This window comes from Melanotaenia boesemani, chromosome 1 (assembly GCF_017639745.1).
Source record: "Melanotaenia boesemani isolate fMelBoe1 chromosome 1, fMelBoe1.pri, whole genome shotgun sequence".
In the NCBI taxonomy this organism is placed as follows: Eukaryota; Metazoa; Chordata; class Actinopteri; order Atheriniformes; family Melanotaeniidae; genus Melanotaenia; species Melanotaenia boesemani.
Window position 1 is genome coordinate 21,097,594 of NC_055682.1, and position 17,449 is coordinate 21,115,042.

Genomic DNA, 17,449 nt, shown 5'->3' on the forward strand with positions numbered 1-17,449 from the left:
TCTGAAGTGTAGTGAATCACAAAAAGTATGGACCACCATCTCAAAATCTGGATAGAAGCTGCTGATCTCTGTATAGAAAAACCAGGAGAAAACTAGGGGATCAGCAAGACAATAATAACAACAAAGAACTTTTGTCTTTGATAATAGTGAGTGTAGGAAACTGTAGTGATGTCGCAAAATTCAACTTAAATGGCCAAAACACATGTTACATAACATGCTTGGTAAATGAAGCGTACATAAATTCATTACACTAAGCAATTTGCTCTGTTCACAACTGTTAATTTTCCACATCAGTCTGTTGTTTAGATTAACGTCCAGGTATATGTGACCCACACATTCTGATGAGTTCATAATAGGCAGTGACATACATTAGGCAAGAGGAGAACAGATTTCATAAACAACTGGAAGTGATTTTAGTGCTTTTGATGGACAGTTAGAAGAAGTTAAAAATCAACAGCTTATTTCATTTCTAGCTAATTTTGTGGCAGGTGTTGAAAAAGAAAAAAAAGTCTTGAGTTGAATAGAGTTTCAACATATTCACTTTATCACATTGTCAGATCACAGATTTGATCAGTTTTAAAAGTTCTTTATAGCAGCTGAACTGGGGAAGTCTATAACGAGCTGCAACACAGCTGGAAGCTGGAAATGCTTACTCTTCTGTCAGACTGTAAAGCTTCACTTTTTCCAATGATTAATGACTGTTATAAGTAGTGAGGCAGCATGTCTGTGTTTCATGATTAGTATGAATGAGGATTTTATTTTTTGTTTCTTGTTATGAGTTTTTTATGCATTTCTAATGTGGATACAGTAAAGAAATTCCACTGTGGAAAGTTTATGGAAATCCAGTAATATTGAACTTAACAATATCAGGTAACTGGAATAGTACTGTTAATTTTAATAAGGTTTTTCCTCACAGGGAACTATTCAACACTGTCTGTAGCATATCACCAGAAATAGCACTGCAGGTGTTTGATATGTGATTGGCTTGCATATTGCCAGGATGTAATAAAGTGAAAATTAGATTAGCTTATGCAGGATCAATTTGTTCTTCTTGATTTATGTGGTGATTGACAAACAATGCTGCGGTGCATTTGTTGCTTAGGTTGGAACGGGGCAGAGATGAGTTATCTAGTAATTAATACACTTTTCTTAACATCAGAATTTTTTTTAACTATCATTTAACTGAAATGGCAACTTTTTTGACATTTGATAATTTTATCATTCAGCATTCTAAATGAATATTGATTCAGTCTTTGAAGATCCTGAAAATACTACTGAAACAGCAACATGTACAAAAGATTATGGTTTTTCAAGCATCCAACAGAAATTGCACTAAAGACAAGGTGAGGAGTACTTCTGTGTACCTTTGTTTTGGTGGAACTGATAGCCATTATATTAGTAATGCAGACATGGCAAACTACATTAATACAGCTGTGCCATGAAGAAATTGTATCTTAAAAATATACTTTGACGATTTAGTACAATTGCTGACAACTATAGATTTACGAAATGTACATTACCGTTCAAAAGTTTGGGGTCACTTTGCCATGGGATTCAATAGGGAAGTGACCCCAAACTTTTAAAGGGTAGTGTAAAGGGTTGTGTGACTTATGGATGTGTTATCTTGGTTTAGTCACATTCTCTCATTTGCATGTGAATGTAGCATGATGTGCATGTGTGAAAAAGTGTGATGGTCAGAATGTTTGTATTGAATTTTTCAAGATAAACTGACCTGAGCTTTCCACGGCTGCTTGAATTCCTAAGTGCTTCTATCATTGCTTCTGTCTCTACCACACATCTACTACCTGAGCCTGTAGGAGACAGCAGAGAGAGAGAGAGAGAGAGAGAGAGAGAGAGAGATAATACTGTACCACAGCACAGTAAAACTGAAGTAATGACACAAATACCTGACTACCATAAAGTACCAGTCAAAAGTTTGGACAGACCGACCCACTGAATTTAAATGAGTATGTGACCAATTTGGTGCCCTAAGCAAGATTTAGCTGACGCCCCTTTGTATTGCAGGGAATTTCACCATCAATATGTGTGCGGTCGGCTACGGCGTAAAGCCGGATTTAAGGTCGCGCGACGTTGGAGTGCAGCCGTTAACGGCATAGCTGACGCTGGTGAGTTTGCTTTCGCACTCGAGCGTAGGGGGCACACGTAGTTTTGCTGTTGTGTTGCAGTTTCTCCTAATCTGAAGGTGGCAGCAGGGGTGGTGTCGGGCGGTAAACTCACCAGGTTGGAGTTTTTTTTAATGGTTCACTTCAGTTCGGTAGGTATTTTCTGTTTTAAAATAAAAATGGTGTCCAGTATGGTTCAGTGTCTTTATTAGCTTGTGGAAGAAAACGAAGAAATAATTTGATCAGCCCCTCATCAACTTGATCCATTGGGTATTGTTTTTAAAAAAGGTGGTTACCACACAAATTCAGCGAGATGATCCACATAACAGGCAACAAGTGATCCCAAACTGACCAATCACAAGGGAGTATCTCTGTGTAACCGTCTGCGTAGCAGGGGTGCACATCAGGTCTGGAAGAGGTGTGCATCGAGCCTCTTCGGAGCTACGCAGCGCTTACGGGGGTTAAGCAGACGTCACACGAGCATAAATCTGCTTTTACACAGAAGCTGCATATGTATTCCAAGATTTCAAGTAGAAAATAACACATCAAAAAAACTGAAGAAACAAGTCAACATAAAATAAAAGTTATTGCATAGAAGAAAGTTCAAATTACTGAACATAAAAACAAGTGAGATCACATGAACTGAACCAGCACAGACACAAGACACACTAACTATTGCACAGAGTATTATAAAGAGAAATTAAAGACCTCATGACTTACTCTTGATTTCATCTATTTATTGCGAGAGAAAAGCTGTCTACATCTTGATTGTAATCAAGGCCTCAACAACACCTCAACCAACTCACTTTACAGTCTTACTCGTTTAGATTTTCTTGATGCAACATCGTTTTTATTGTCATAATATAACAGCTGTTTTGTGACAATACGGTTGCTGCTTATGATAGAAAGCCCACTGAGATATTGTTGTACCATCAAAGATGTCTGGTAGGTTTAAATAAGATGGGACTTCTTTCAGTATCTGTTGGTGAAACCTTTAGTCCTGATGCTGTGCTGAGGTAGAGGAACAAATGATGCTGTGGGTACTGGAAATATTCCTAAAGTGTAGCTGAAGAGTGAGGGTATGTGAAAGTAAAAGTGCGAAAGTTTGACTGATAGTGTATATATAACTTAAGAGTGATATGTGATAATGTATGAATGATTAACAATAATACACTTTAACTGCGCTTTAACAGATTTAAACTTTTAACATAAACTGTGACAAAATTAACAAAAGACTTACAACAAACTCATTACTTATAAAGGGGATAGAAAACTATTTGCATTTTAACTGACATGCTAGCAAGGAAAACACAGCCAACAGGTTTAAACAATACTTCAACAGGCCCAGTGTTAAATGTCCAAATACCCCTGATGAATTTAAAGTGAGAGCAACATTAACTTAAGTCAACTTTAGTGATTTATTGATAATAAACAATGCTACTAGTCTGAAGTAAGCTAGCAAGACCTCTGCTCAGTAAATGAGATTCACAAACGATTTATCTCGTTACTGTACCTCTATCCTTTTCTTCCTCTTTCCTTTTATTCTTTCCAGGCGTCTGGACTGTTTTACACTTAGACATTTTTCCTGCTGAGTATCCATCAATCTCCAGGTGCTGGGATCACGCACAGTTAGATTCAGACAACTCACCTCTCAACTCACACCCCATGAATTAATATATTGTATTACATTATTATTATTATTATTATTGTTATTATTATTATTATTATTGTTGTTGTTATTATTATTAATTATTTATTTATTTATTTTTATTTATTTTTATTATTGTCTTCTTACTTGTGCCCCCCCTGGATCACGGTGGCCTTTGCATTTGCCTATACAACCTATTCCAAGGGCTGGTTTGAAGTATAAACTTTTAACTGCTATTATATATATTTATTCTTTTTTTTATATATATGAATTTGATAGATGTTTCTCCAATAACCTATCTGGCCTATATAACTATAACCTCAAATAACTCAAAATTGCCTACCCTTGTCTGGATTACTTCTGTTCAGGACTTCGTATGTGGTTCTAAGAAACCAATGATTTGGCATGTGACAAACAAAAATGACAATTTAAAAAAAGTTACTAAATTAATCTAATTCTATGACTATTTTGGGAGCTAATGGCTGTTAAAGTAACATTCATAAAAATAACAGAAAACATACAACCACATACAAAAAGAGGACAAGTTAACACAGATATTTAGAATATTTAAAATTAGGAATTAGCTCCTGATCAAATACAACATAATCTGTTAGCATAATAAGCACGTCCAATTCAACAAAACATACTACCACAGGGGCATTATATCTAAAAAAAAAAAAGCACTATGATGTAAGCATATACCAAGAGAATGGTACACATGTTACGGTACATATTGCCATGATATGTAGTCACATGGCAGGGAGTACAGACCTACCCTGTAGGCTTTATATTGGCCTGACCTTGAAGCAAAATTTTTAGATTCATGCTCAGTGCAAGAAAATAACTTAATGGTCTGATTGTACACCTCCACTGCTGCCTGCATAACCAAGTTATTTACATGAGACATTTAAGTGTACATAATCAATGGCTGTGTGATTTCTTGAAACATCAAACTGCAGATCAGTTTGCACGTAATATAACACAAACCAAACTGTGATCTTCACAGGTGCACACAATTACCTGCACATGCACAGACACCACAGTTATTTTTAGACCAAACTTGTGCTATTCAAACAGGTTTATCACCTCATTTTAATGTATGTCCTTTGCATGTAGATTTCTATCAAACAGAAGTTGTGAAATAAGGGAAAAACAATCAAAACACTGTGGCCCAGTGACAATAAAAGAACATAGTATATCTTTGATTTGCAAAGAACATTTGTGAGAAAGAATTTTCTTTATTTTTCCTCAAAGTAAAGCTACTATTGTTTCTCTACTCAGAATACCAAATGCATTTTGTCCATCAATTAACTGAGGTTCTGCTTCGTAGAACACATTAGTCTGGTCTGATTTCACCGCTTGTGTGGTGTACCTGATGTACATCCTGGTCTTGCTGCCTGTGGTACTGTCTTTCCCAACTATGTAACATTTGTGAACTTAAATTCATTACAATTTCAAAGCAAAAACTATCATAGGCACATCATTTGAATATGTTGATCTTTAACTTACAAACCTACGCTTACTTTTCATTCAAGCTAGACAACAAAAATAAAATGCATTCACACAACATAAAAAACATTTTTTAGATATGCTCCTCAAAATACACTAATAGTGATATGTGCATGACACAAGATGAGACCTATTCTAAAGACTGCTGAAATAAAAAAAAAAACAAACAAACAAAAAAGACAGGTTTAGTAGTAAATGGTATACCTGACTGCGGAGCTCCTGGGCCTGTAGAGTTGGGCTCTGAAGCTGCTTTGGATTTTGCTGCTTACACCTGGTCCTCATGAGATCCAATCAGCTCTTCTGCAGGCCAGACAGCGACTGAGAGATCTTTGCTTCAGGATGTCCAGACACTGAACCACAAAGGAGGCAGGGCACCGAAAAGGAGAAAAATCAATCCAGTATACAGACTAACCTCTGTGCTGCAAACCTGCTCACTCTGTAGCTGAGGCTAAAATGCATAATGGATCCCAATCCTATAAAACAGATACTCAGAAATAAAGCCAAGCAGTCTTGTCCTTCACAGACAGGCCTAATTTCATTCTGCTTATATTATGGCATTATGATAGCAGAGAATAAAGATATTTTTCTTTATCCAAAACACATCTAACACTATATCCAAATATGTTTTTCACATTTATGCAGAAAAATAATCATATGATGCTAGGTGGGTATTTTTCCTGCTTTTTTATGCTAAACAGAGTATTTGAAAAAGAATCAACTGAAAGCACAATTTAACATTAATGTTCATATTAACCAAAATGTATAGAAAAACATATAAAATCTAATATTTACCATCAGAACATAGTTAAAGTATAAACATAAAAACTACAATTATGATATACTGGAGACAGAAACTTAATGGTTATCCTTTCTCTGTGTGATAATCAGAACTTTGGAGAATCCTGAAGAAATGCTGCAAGAGAATACACATCTAAACAGCTACGACATCTCGCAAATTATGGGATAAGCTGTCCTTGTAAAACAGGACTGCTCAGTAAGTCTGCCAACAATATTAAACAGGCCACTAATTAATACAAACCTCCTGAGGTAAATCACAAGAGAGGAAGGGATGTAGAGGGTAAGAGCAATCAAAAGACAGAGAGAGAGAGAGAGAAAGGAGGAGGGAGGTTGGGCAAAAAGAAGGGAGGACAGCAAGCAGAAGACAAACAGACCTAGCTCCTGGTTCAGTTGGACATAGGCTTTAGTCCAGAGTGCCTGAAGCTGCTGCAGTGTCGTAGATGTAGAAGGAATCATAGCCAGACAAGATGGAGCCCCAGACAAGAAACCAGGACAAAAACACTGTAACCATTTGCAAATAGGCTGGCAAATACTCCATGAAACCAATAAAAACAAGAAGAAAAAAGACATTTCTTTCTATTTCTGCTCAGCTCAAAGCAGAGCAGAAAAGACTGCTGTCATCTCAGAGTCCAGTTTTGATGCTCAGAATGATCAAACAAAAGAGCCTGGCTGTTACTCCTGAATTAAAAACACAAATTATGCAGAAATCCATTTCACGGAATCGCTCAAAACGTGTCTCATCCGTTAGCACTCTCTTTCTGTGTGCAATCCACGCCGATAACCCTGGTCTTGCTTTCTTTCCCTCACAATCGCTCCCTCTCTCTCTATTCTCCCCTCCTAAACTGATCAATACTTCATTTAAATCAAGACATTAGCACACTACTACTAGAAAAAAGCAAAAAGAGTGAGAACAAGTACAAATGAGCTAAGTGACAAAGTAACAGATGATTTTTGTCTGAGGATTTTTAGAAGTCTCAAAAATATAATATTAAAAATAAAGAGTATATGAAAGTGTACAGGGCTGCTCTTGAGCCTCTCACTGATCAATACGCATTTAAATCGAGAGCGCTATCACAATTTCTTGTCTCATCAGAAAAGGCAAACACACTATCCCAATTATCATCCTAAATGAAGAGTGTTGCGGGACACGAGCTGGATGCTGATAGAAGCATATTTCATATTTATTCAGCAGAATTTTTACATTAGCACCTCAGCGCATAATTGCCTAATATATATGCACACTCACACTTTTATCTATTCACATAATTCACAATGAGCAGAATCAATACTGCCCTCTCCATACTCTGCAATATGCTCATAAGGTGTGTCTACATTAGCTCAGGCAATAAGCTGTTAAAAAAACCCAAATCGAGACCGACTAATTTCCTAGCGCTCGCTAAGATTGTTGGCTGGAGTGGCTGGCTAATCTTCCTGTTCGTCATTAAGCCTGGATATTTACCTGAGCAGCCTTGAAGTCATGGGCCTGATGTGAGAGCGGCACTTCTTCTTGTCTCCTGACGGTTTCATCCCGCTGAGATGACTGAGGGGAAGCTGATCAGGTTGGGATTTCTCCATTGCGAACATGGGTGAACAGAGGCGAGAGAATAGGCAGGGAAGGATTGTGAGCCCAACACTAGACGGGAAGTGGTGGAAATGGAGCTGAAGTCGATCACTCGGGGGAACATCACTTACATATAGTCTGGCGCCAATGTTGACCAATGAGCAATTAGGCAGACAAGACTAAAATTATTGATCGGGGGGTTCAGGCTCTTTTCTCTGGGCTAACTAGCCTGCCTGAGGTTGTGTGATGGCTGCTACAGCTGTGGACTGTGGAAAAGGTTTACAAGAGAAAGTGGGAGGAAGGGAAGGGCAGGTCTTTCTCTCCCCAGGCCTTGAGCCCTTGAGTTAGGCAATGGACATCATCATTTAAGCAGCTATTGATTGCCACAAGCTTAATAAAGCTTCACATTGAGCAGTCACACACAGACAGAGAGGCACTTAGAAGAATTCAAACATCCAATCAAAAGATATTATGGACAGTAAACAACCACTGTCATTGATACTTTGCCAAGACCATGAGTGTTTTGTTTTCAATCTCTATGATAATGAGAGAGATTCATGTCAGTAAACACATAGAAAATTTGAAGTTATCCAATATCTAAAGTGTCATCACTTTATGGCTGCAACTAGGGTAAAAGCCTGAGATGAATTTCTCCTAGTGGGAAAGTAAAGTTAATCTTGATCTTGATCACCTTGAAAAACTGCTGCCTATAAATTTAGCCTCAAATAGTAAAATAAATTTGAAAAATAAATTCAAAAGTGAAAGTATTCACCCTCACTGGAGACATACCTGAAACAACTGGCAAGCCTCGTGACAATGAACAGCACCTCAGAAGTTTTACTTACAATCAAGAGGCTATTAATACTAAGCACTAATGCATAGTGGTAGAATATGCATGATCAAACTAGACTAGAAGGCAAATTACAGTTGTGGAGTTTCAGGAAGGATTATATACTTACTTGTACAGTATTACACCATCAAAGACTTATACTAGGTTAAGCTTAGAGGAAAAAGTCAAGATAATATGTTTAATTATTCCCATCTGGCAGATAGATGAAGGGATTTTTTTTTTCAAAGTCTGGCTTGAGTTCTGCCAAAAAGCTGGTTAGCCAGCTACAGGCAAGTTATGATCCCAGTAGGATATTTTACAGTTTTCATAACCATAACCTGTTTGAATTTGATCTGATCCACAAAAAGACATATATACAGATACACATTCTTTAATATCTAACACAATATTAGTTCATTATTTTTGCTTTTTTCAATATTAGAAAGAATAAAAAGAAATAATCCTCATTCCAGATATTTTAGTTCTCAGTTAAGACGTTGTTAGCTTGTTACAACTATATCTAGTTCCCAATAATCCACAATCAAAGCTAAGTCAAACACAGTTTCAGTTATTTAGTTAGTTTGAGGATTTTACTCATCAAACCTTCACCCAGTAGTCCACAGGCATTGGCTCTTAAACACCATTTTAACACCCAGAAATGATAATGGCTGATAATGACTTACAAAGCAGGAAAATTATATAATAAACAGCTTGTTTTTAAGCTGCCATTTTCTCACTTCATAATGTAGTTCAGATGACATGAACAATGAGCAAAAATGTGTTTAGGGGAAAAAAAGAGTACAAATTCAAGAACTCTGCAAAAGTTATGCATGGGGACTGTCATGCTTACTGGGGATAATAGGGAAACAATTTAATTTAGTATTTACAAATCCTGGAAGATGACATCACACTGTGTGAAATATTGTTAAAGACAAGAAGAGGATGGTTTCAACAACAAGACAGCGATCTTCAACTTAACTGGAAGCTGAAGGTTTTAGCATGAATCTCACAATTGAGAAACCCAAACATCATTGAAATCTGTTGGGAAACCTAAAAATAGCGGTGCAAAATAGACTATTCCCAAAATTCCCAAACTTCCTTCAGACTAATTAAGTATTTATTCATCTATCTATCTCTACCTAGACTGGTAAGAATCCCATTAAACAAAAAGCCTTTTACAGAAAAAGTGAAAAAAAAAAACAAAAAAAAACAAACGAAAACAAACAAAACAAACATTTGAAGTGACAGGACTTAGCAAATATACAAAAAAAAAAAAGAAAAATTCCTTAAAACAAACAAGAAATAAACATATTTCTGCCATGCATTTTATTTGCTATATTAAAATGAACCTACAGTAAACCTTGTTTTTAGGTTGTTAACCCACTTTATTTATTTACTGAGTTTATTGTGCAACAGGACCACATTTGTTTTAACAGTAACCCTGAGATGTGGGCCATGTATTAATCTGATTATAAGCTACTGCATCCAGCACAAAATAAATAAATAAAATATTTGTAGTATATCAAATGAAAATAATAAAGTCTTATTTAACTATTTTAAGATAAAAATTCCCATCTAACTTTCTTTAGAGATGAGATAAAGGATTTCTATAACAGAAAAGAGCTAAAAAATGCTGGCCCATCTTCTTTCAGGTGTTTAATGTATTGTTCAGTGTTCTCTATTTTCCTCCTTCGGATCTCTACATCTTCCACTGCCAAGGACAACATTTTACATAAAAAGCATTCAAAAATGTATTATAAAAAAGAACCAATCAAAAGGAAATTACACAATAGAGTTTCTGATACACAACACATTGTTCACATTAAACGTCGCTTTGTTATCATTTATCTCGTCAATTTCAGCTTATCATTAAGAGGAGGCTAGGAATGATTTGTACATAAATGCTAAAATAAAAATAAACACATAAGCCAGTGTTATGCACAGGCAGTGTATTCACTTTTGCTGCAGCTTTTGCCTTTATAAGCAGACCTTTCTTGTGTTTTGAAAATCAACTCTGCTATTTCAAAAGGGAGAGGCATGTTAATGAAAGGGCACATAAAAAAGTCTCTCTGAGGCCATTGCTCATTCCTCGCAGCTTCCACTGCCTCTGCATCAGAAGGACACCTTTAATATTTGGACTTTCCACGTCACTCTAGGCTAAATCCCTAGCAACCACCATAGCAACAGAGTCCAACGTGAAATGCATGGCAAGTTCTTTCCTGCCACCAGCCAGAGAAAAAAAAGGGAAGGGAAAATAATCAGGAAGAAGACATATGCTTAAAAGGTTAAAACAAGGCGGCGCGATGAAAATAAATAAGTAAATGAAAAAGAACTAAGATGCATTTTTATCAGCGATAACATAACTGAGTGGGAAATACAAATCATGCTACAAACCATAAAATATAAATCTACCAGTGCCTTTGTAATGCAGTCAAAGAGGCTTTTACAAGAGGTATTTGCAGAGATATGCAGCTCTAGCAAATGTTTTTAAGGTTTTCCTGCTGTACTGCATTTTTTTGGCTTACATCATCTAGACATATGAGCTAGTATAATAGAGTATTTGATAAAGGTTGTTGAAACATGAGGGCAATTAAGTGCTGCATACAGTAAATAAATAAATAAATAGGACAAATATAACAGATAACTGTATGATAAAAATTATTATTATTATGATAAAAAAAACAGCTAAGGAAACTGAAACAAACTAAGGTGTTATGTTGTTATTCTTGCGTTATCTGTGGAAGAATATTTTGGGTTTTGTTTTGTGTTCTGCTCCTGCCTTCCTTGGGTGTGGCTTCCAGTTGCTGATCTGATGGCTCATGCAGCTCACCTGGGACGTCTGATTGCTGCCTCCTCTAAAACCCTGGATCTGTTATTCAGCCAGTGTCAGTTTATCTGCTTTCCAGAAATCTGTTACCTTTCAACATCCAAAAGAAGCTTATGTCGTTGATCTTGTCAACCTTTGCCTATCCAGATCTTCAGTCAGGATTTTGTTGTTTAGATTTTTGTAGTTGTGGGAAATCACCTATCATCAGTCAGTCCTGTGGACTCATGCATCCTCTGGTCACTCTGCACTGTGATCTGGCTGGAAGGTTCAGTTTCTTGCACCTCAGGAAAACCCTCACAGTCAGTAGAACTCATTTAGCCGTTTTCAAATATGAGAAACCGCTATTTATGGGTCATATGAAACACAGTGTAAAATTCTATTTGTACTGCCACCCATAAATTCATGCAAGCTTTGGAAGCAGCAGTGTTTCAGAGAGCTGACTAACAACAATTGTTTAAAACAAAATGCATAAACTAAAATATTATTGTGTCCCCTTGGGGAGAAAAGGTGGTGGAACTATAATCTGCAAAAATGATCTCTTTGCAATGTGGCCCTCTACAGAAATTCAGAATATACTAGAAAGTGGTTTGAACATGTATTTGAAGAGACATTTTAAGTAACAGCATGACACGGCTCTTTGTTGGTCCTCAGGCTGTGGAAAATGGACTGGTTCTGTGTAACTGAGGTGAGAAAAAGAAAATCTTTTGCAAAATATGATCGTGTAAGATATGTTGTTCGATGTAGGCCGAAGAACTGAGGTTTATACTGGAGGGTTTCATACATTACTGTGAATGAACTTTCTGTAAAACACACGTCATCTTACAGTCTGTCACAGCACAGTCACAAACCATAGGAAGATAAACATTTGATTCTATTTCTCTAAAAACAAAAACTATTCATTTTAAACAATGTGAAGATAAGCCCAGCCATGTTCATAAGAATTACAGCCAGTCAGGGCAAAAACACGCTCAAGGTGCTCTGCAGAGCTATTAAACAAGTGTGGAGGTGACCTCTGGCTTTAAGAGCCCATATCTCTGGCAGCCAAAGCTGCAGAGGCCATCTTAAATGGATTTCCTAAAGTTTCATACTGGAAAATAAAAACCGAGTATAATTCATTGGTAAAGCTGTGTGAGAAAAAGCACATCATTTGCTTACAAGGCTGCATGCGTCCTTCCAAAGTTGTACTCTGTCATTTAAGAGACCATGACTGATGATAATGGGCCAAAAACAAACCTTAGCTAAATACTGTATATTGCAAGAGTTTTAATGACTTATAATATGGAGTTGGTATCTAAATGGTATCTTTATGACTACAGGTTTCCGCTACATAAATGATCGTGGCACACCGCCACAGCAAGATAAAAGCCGCCATGTCTTTAGAATAATGTTTTATTAATGTTACCACTTGAAATTATATTGTTTAAATGGATTCAACTGAACATAAAGTCTAAATTTTACAGACAATTACAGACCATAATAAGAGTGAAATTGTACTCAGGAAATGTGACACTGCCCTGTGAATAACTTAATTTTGAAAAACGAACAAGTCTAAACTTCCTGTCTGGGTATACTGTGGCTCAGTTGAAAGTGGCAGCTGATAGAGTGTAATAATTGTCACATACTCGTCTTTAGCGTCTGCTAAATGACTGTAGAATAGAATACTCCATGAGAACTTATCGAGGCTGCAAGACCAAGAAGAAGTTTGTTTTGGTCCAGTCAGTTTATACTCTACGAGAAGCTTTGTCCGCAAAGAGGCTGGAATTACTGAGAGCAGGAGAATGTGGCAGGACAGCAGCAGCGGCGGCTAACATTATGTAAAGAGCCAGAACTCTTTAAAATCAGAATCAGACGTACGTTATTAATCCCGGACTGGGGAATTTCAGTGTTACAGCAGCATTATAAAATGACAGAGAAGAAATTAAAAAAAGAATCAAATTAAACCGTAAGATGCCAAAAATACTATATATAGGACACACTTAACAGATACCGAGATGGAAGAAAGGACGAGATGGGGGGGGGGGGGAATATATATATATATATATATATATATATATATATATATATATATATATATAAAACGAGACATGGGAAACCACATAAAAAACGACTGCATGGTGTTTGAAAAAAACAAAAGACAAAAAAAAAAAAAAAGTGCTCTGGCAAACTGTGTAATTTGATAAGGCTACATTACATGTTTGCCTTAAATAACTAATGTATTTTAAAGTTTTAGCTTGTGATATTTTTTTCCCACAGTTGCAAAAAAAAAAAAAAAAAAAATCCTGGAGGAATCCCTGGACTTACACCACTTATTAATTTATTTTTTTTTACAAAAAAAATTTTTTTTTACACTTTGAATAACATTCTTAGCATATAAACTCAAAATTTTATATAATAGTTATACATCTAAACCAAGAAACATTCTATGTATTCTGATGTATAATTTCTTCATATGTAATTAGAAATCTTCATAAATAAGTAATAGGTGTAATGTCACATTATACCGAAATTAATTTAAACTTAACCCTGCTCATCAACACACACAGCAGCTGTCCTCTGAAGATGGCAAGCTGTTAAATTAGTTTAGCCACAGAACATACAAAGCAGTCACACTATGAGTTAAAGCAATGAAAAAGCAGTGTACATTGAAATGAAAACCTGAATGCACTCTTTCCCCAGCCTTTTCGCCTTTGAAGCGACAGAGTCTTTGTGCTGAGAAGCTGAGAAGGGCTTAAACGCAGGGCCTGAATCAGCTAGATTGCATCCTATCTTAAATGCAATTAATGAACCTCACAGAGAAGGATTATGCTGACAGGATTATTTTCAACAACAATGCAGCACCCGCTGCCAGTTACAGACACACATACATGGTATTTATGCAAACACTAACCCTCTTTAATCCTAGCATACAACAGCTTTCTAATGAACATGCATACTCAGCTCTAGAGCAGCCAAGTGTCCATTAAAGTGACCCCTATAATATTTTTACTTTGACTCTCATGTTTCCGTTTTCTGTGGACATACTTCTTTACTGACTAATCCAAATACTGTACTACTGCACAACTCTCCGCAAGGTCTCACTTATAGTCATCTATAATGCACAAATAGCAAAGCACCAGGAACTCAGTCAAATTCTGTAAACTTTGCAGAAGAGCAGAAATGTTTGCCTTGCTTCAACATTTGATCTCAAGTCCCTGACAAGGATCTCAAACTGTCTGCAGGCGAACAAGAGCTGTCTGGTATTTCTCTGGGCAATGCTAAATCAAATTAGTGAAAGCCATGTTAATTTCAAGCAGCATTTCATTAAAAAGGAAAAGATAATCAGCAACAAAGACTCCATGTCCTTCTAACTAATCTAATAATGTTTAGTTTGTTTGCTTTAATCACATTTAACGATTAAGAAGCAGAGAAAGGGCTAAGTCATGTAGACACAGGGATTTCATAATCTGCCTGTCATGGCTACCATCTGATTTCTTGCCATTCGTCACAGTATGGATAGAGCAATGGATGGATGGTGTTTCAGTGTTCAGCTGACAGCTTGAGACTTGCACTAGCCTCAGGATGGGACTGCTCATCTTGAGAACAGGGGGGTTCAGGTATCACTTTATCTTAATGAGTTAAAAACTTGGGCCACCGGCTAAAATAGCTATTAACTAAGAAGTCATGATGCTACAGTGTGCTAGAGTTTCAGGCAGAGCTGGAAAGCAGGGGACATCTGTATAATGTTATATTCTGTCATGTCAGTTCTCCATCATTAGCTGATGGCAAAATCCTAAAAAGAGAAATAACATTTGCAAAAGAAAACAGAACTAGAACATGCCTGGAAAAGACATTTTCAGCCTTTTTTTTAAAACTATGTTTTAAAGGCATGTTGAACAAGGTGAAAACATTTTGTCTCTTTGAGTTTACAGTGTGCTGTCCAGTGGTTCTGATGATTTTGTTTTGAGTGGATCGTTATTTTTGTGGTAGGGGCAGAAATAATAGATTTCACGTAAATTCATTTGTTCAGTGCAGCAAGTCATGCTCATTATTCAAAATGCTGAAACTGAGTAGCACATCCTCCAGTTGTGGGTGGACATTTCTGACTCTAGAGAGCATAGTGTTAGCAAAGTACTCCGCTGCATCAAAGGGATTTATGGTGACTATTTATTTCTGCAGTTGGACTGTAGAGGGAAGAATTTGCTGAATAAGGAATAAGCAATGAAAATTCTCATGTTTAAATTTGAAAAAAAAGCTCATCATATCCCCCTTCATCAGAAAAAAAAGAGAAAAAAAAGCTCATCAGTGGGTGCGATCACTTGAATGGAATCAATCAATTGTGTTCCGCTTGGCTTTGCTCTTCTTTGCTCTTCGTTTCCAAATCCAATCTCTTCCATGTCATCTCAGAGCACATTTATAAGGGCCCAGCCTCTTGATTATCTCCCTCCCTCGCCTCAACTCCCCCGCTGCTGCATGCTCCAATGTATTAAATTAAATAAGGTGTCTGTCCAGGTCACCCTTTTCCCAGCTCCCAACACCCCCCTCCCCTCTCTCCTTGCTCTTTCTGCTGGTAATCAAGGGAGAAGACCCTCCCTGCTAGTTTTGTGCCAGCCAGGCTGCATAAATTAGCATTAATGGGAGCTGGAAAGACCTGCAGTAAAGGGAGGGTGGGAAGTACTGAAAGGAGGAAAAACAGAAGAGGGGGGAGAGAACTGCAGCTTCAAACTGAACATCCACAAAAGGTTACATTTGTCAGTCGTCTTACCATCTTTTCTTGTCATATTAGCCTGTCCATCCTGCCATTCTGTACCTGAACCTCTTCACACAAGTCTTCAGACTGGCTATCTCCCACAGGCAGACTCGACAAAGCTCCGAGGAGCAAAACAGCTGTGGCTTGGGTTCTTGCAATAAATTAATCATAGATGAGGCTTTGTTAACATAATCCCATGGCTCGAGCTTAAAATACTGCAGGGTGCAAACATTTTTGTTGTTCATGAAATATTGATGCATACATAATTATCTAAGCATATGTGTGGAGATTGTGTGAATATGTAGATGCATGTCAGTGGCTTTTTCAGTCCTGGCTTTGAGAGAAAATTTGATCATTGTGGATGGTATTAGACTTAATTACCTGGGGGATATATCTAATTATCTTGTCATAATATAGAACTGAATGTGGGATGGGTTTTGTATTGGCAGTATTTGTGTGCATTCAGTTGGCTGTGATGCATGAAAAGCTGTCAAAGCAGCTTCCTGATATACAGTGCACTGTTGCTGTTAGCTCCTCTCTCTCCTGCTCCTGTGTAATCATATGCAATAGCAATGACAAATACAGGAAAAAATCACTGCATCACTTCATTTTGCTGCTACCCAACTTTAAATGTTTAATACATCCTTTACTCCTGCACCACTCTGCTCCACTCAGTTCTCCCTCCACCTCATCATTTCAACCTTCTCCCTCCTCCTTTTCTCATCTCCTTTTCTGCCACTGCATTTACTGCCAAGTTCTTCCTGGTAATTAAAGTTGAACTACATGTAAGCCTTTAGTTTGAGGGTGGCAAATTGGCACAATCAACCGATAAGTGCCCAATGCAGTGTGTTCCTTAAGTTCCACACATGAGCTACCTCTACCAAATTTATTATTAGCAACACTGTGAGACCAGATTCACACATTCAACACCAACAGAGTAGCATACCTAATGAGGCTTTATCATATATATCCTGCTAATAGTGTGAAAGTCTTGACTAACACATTATGACCTGTGGTGGCCATCTCTGTGTAACTTAAAACAAGGGCTTGCCTATAGAAAGAGGACAGTATAATGTTACTAGATTATAAAAAGTACCAACATCCAGTTAAATAAATCCGAATATTTTATGAGTCACATCTTTAACACTGATATGCAAATTACTCAGTGTAGAATACAACTTACTACTGCTGATGAGTATGCAGTAGACAACAATGTAAATCAATTTGCCCAGCATGCGACCGATTTATTATTATTTCTGTGAATACACTAAAGAATTATTAGTGTAAGACAAAAACTGTATAAGCTGTAAAGAAAAACTGTGTTTTTTCCCGGACATACATAGTAGAAAAATGGGATAGACGATCTTTCAATTTTGGACAATATTACGGAAAATTTGAATTTTTAAAACATACTTATACATATTTATA

General features: G+C 36.9%; 1 long non-coding RNA gene across 7 annotated transcripts in view; it reads right to left on the reverse strand.

Moving 5' to 3' along the window:
- The window catches only part of LOC121643215, a 154,404-nt gene that overhangs the window by 62,679 nt on the left and 74,276 nt on the right, over window positions 1–17,449 (reverse strand). For 6 of the 7 annotated variants that reach the window (XR_006011063.1, XR_006011065.1, XR_006011064.1 and 3 more), the window contains exons 4-6: window positions 7,538–7,647; window positions 5,485–5,630; window positions 1,733–1,811 (exon numbers count right to left, since the gene is read on the reverse strand). This is a non-coding gene — a long non-coding RNA (uncharacterized LOC121643215). The remainder of the gene's footprint in view (window positions 1–1,732; window positions 1,812–5,484; window positions 5,631–7,537; window positions 7,648–17,449) is intronic. The other variant, XR_006011068.1, reaches the window with a different exon arrangement.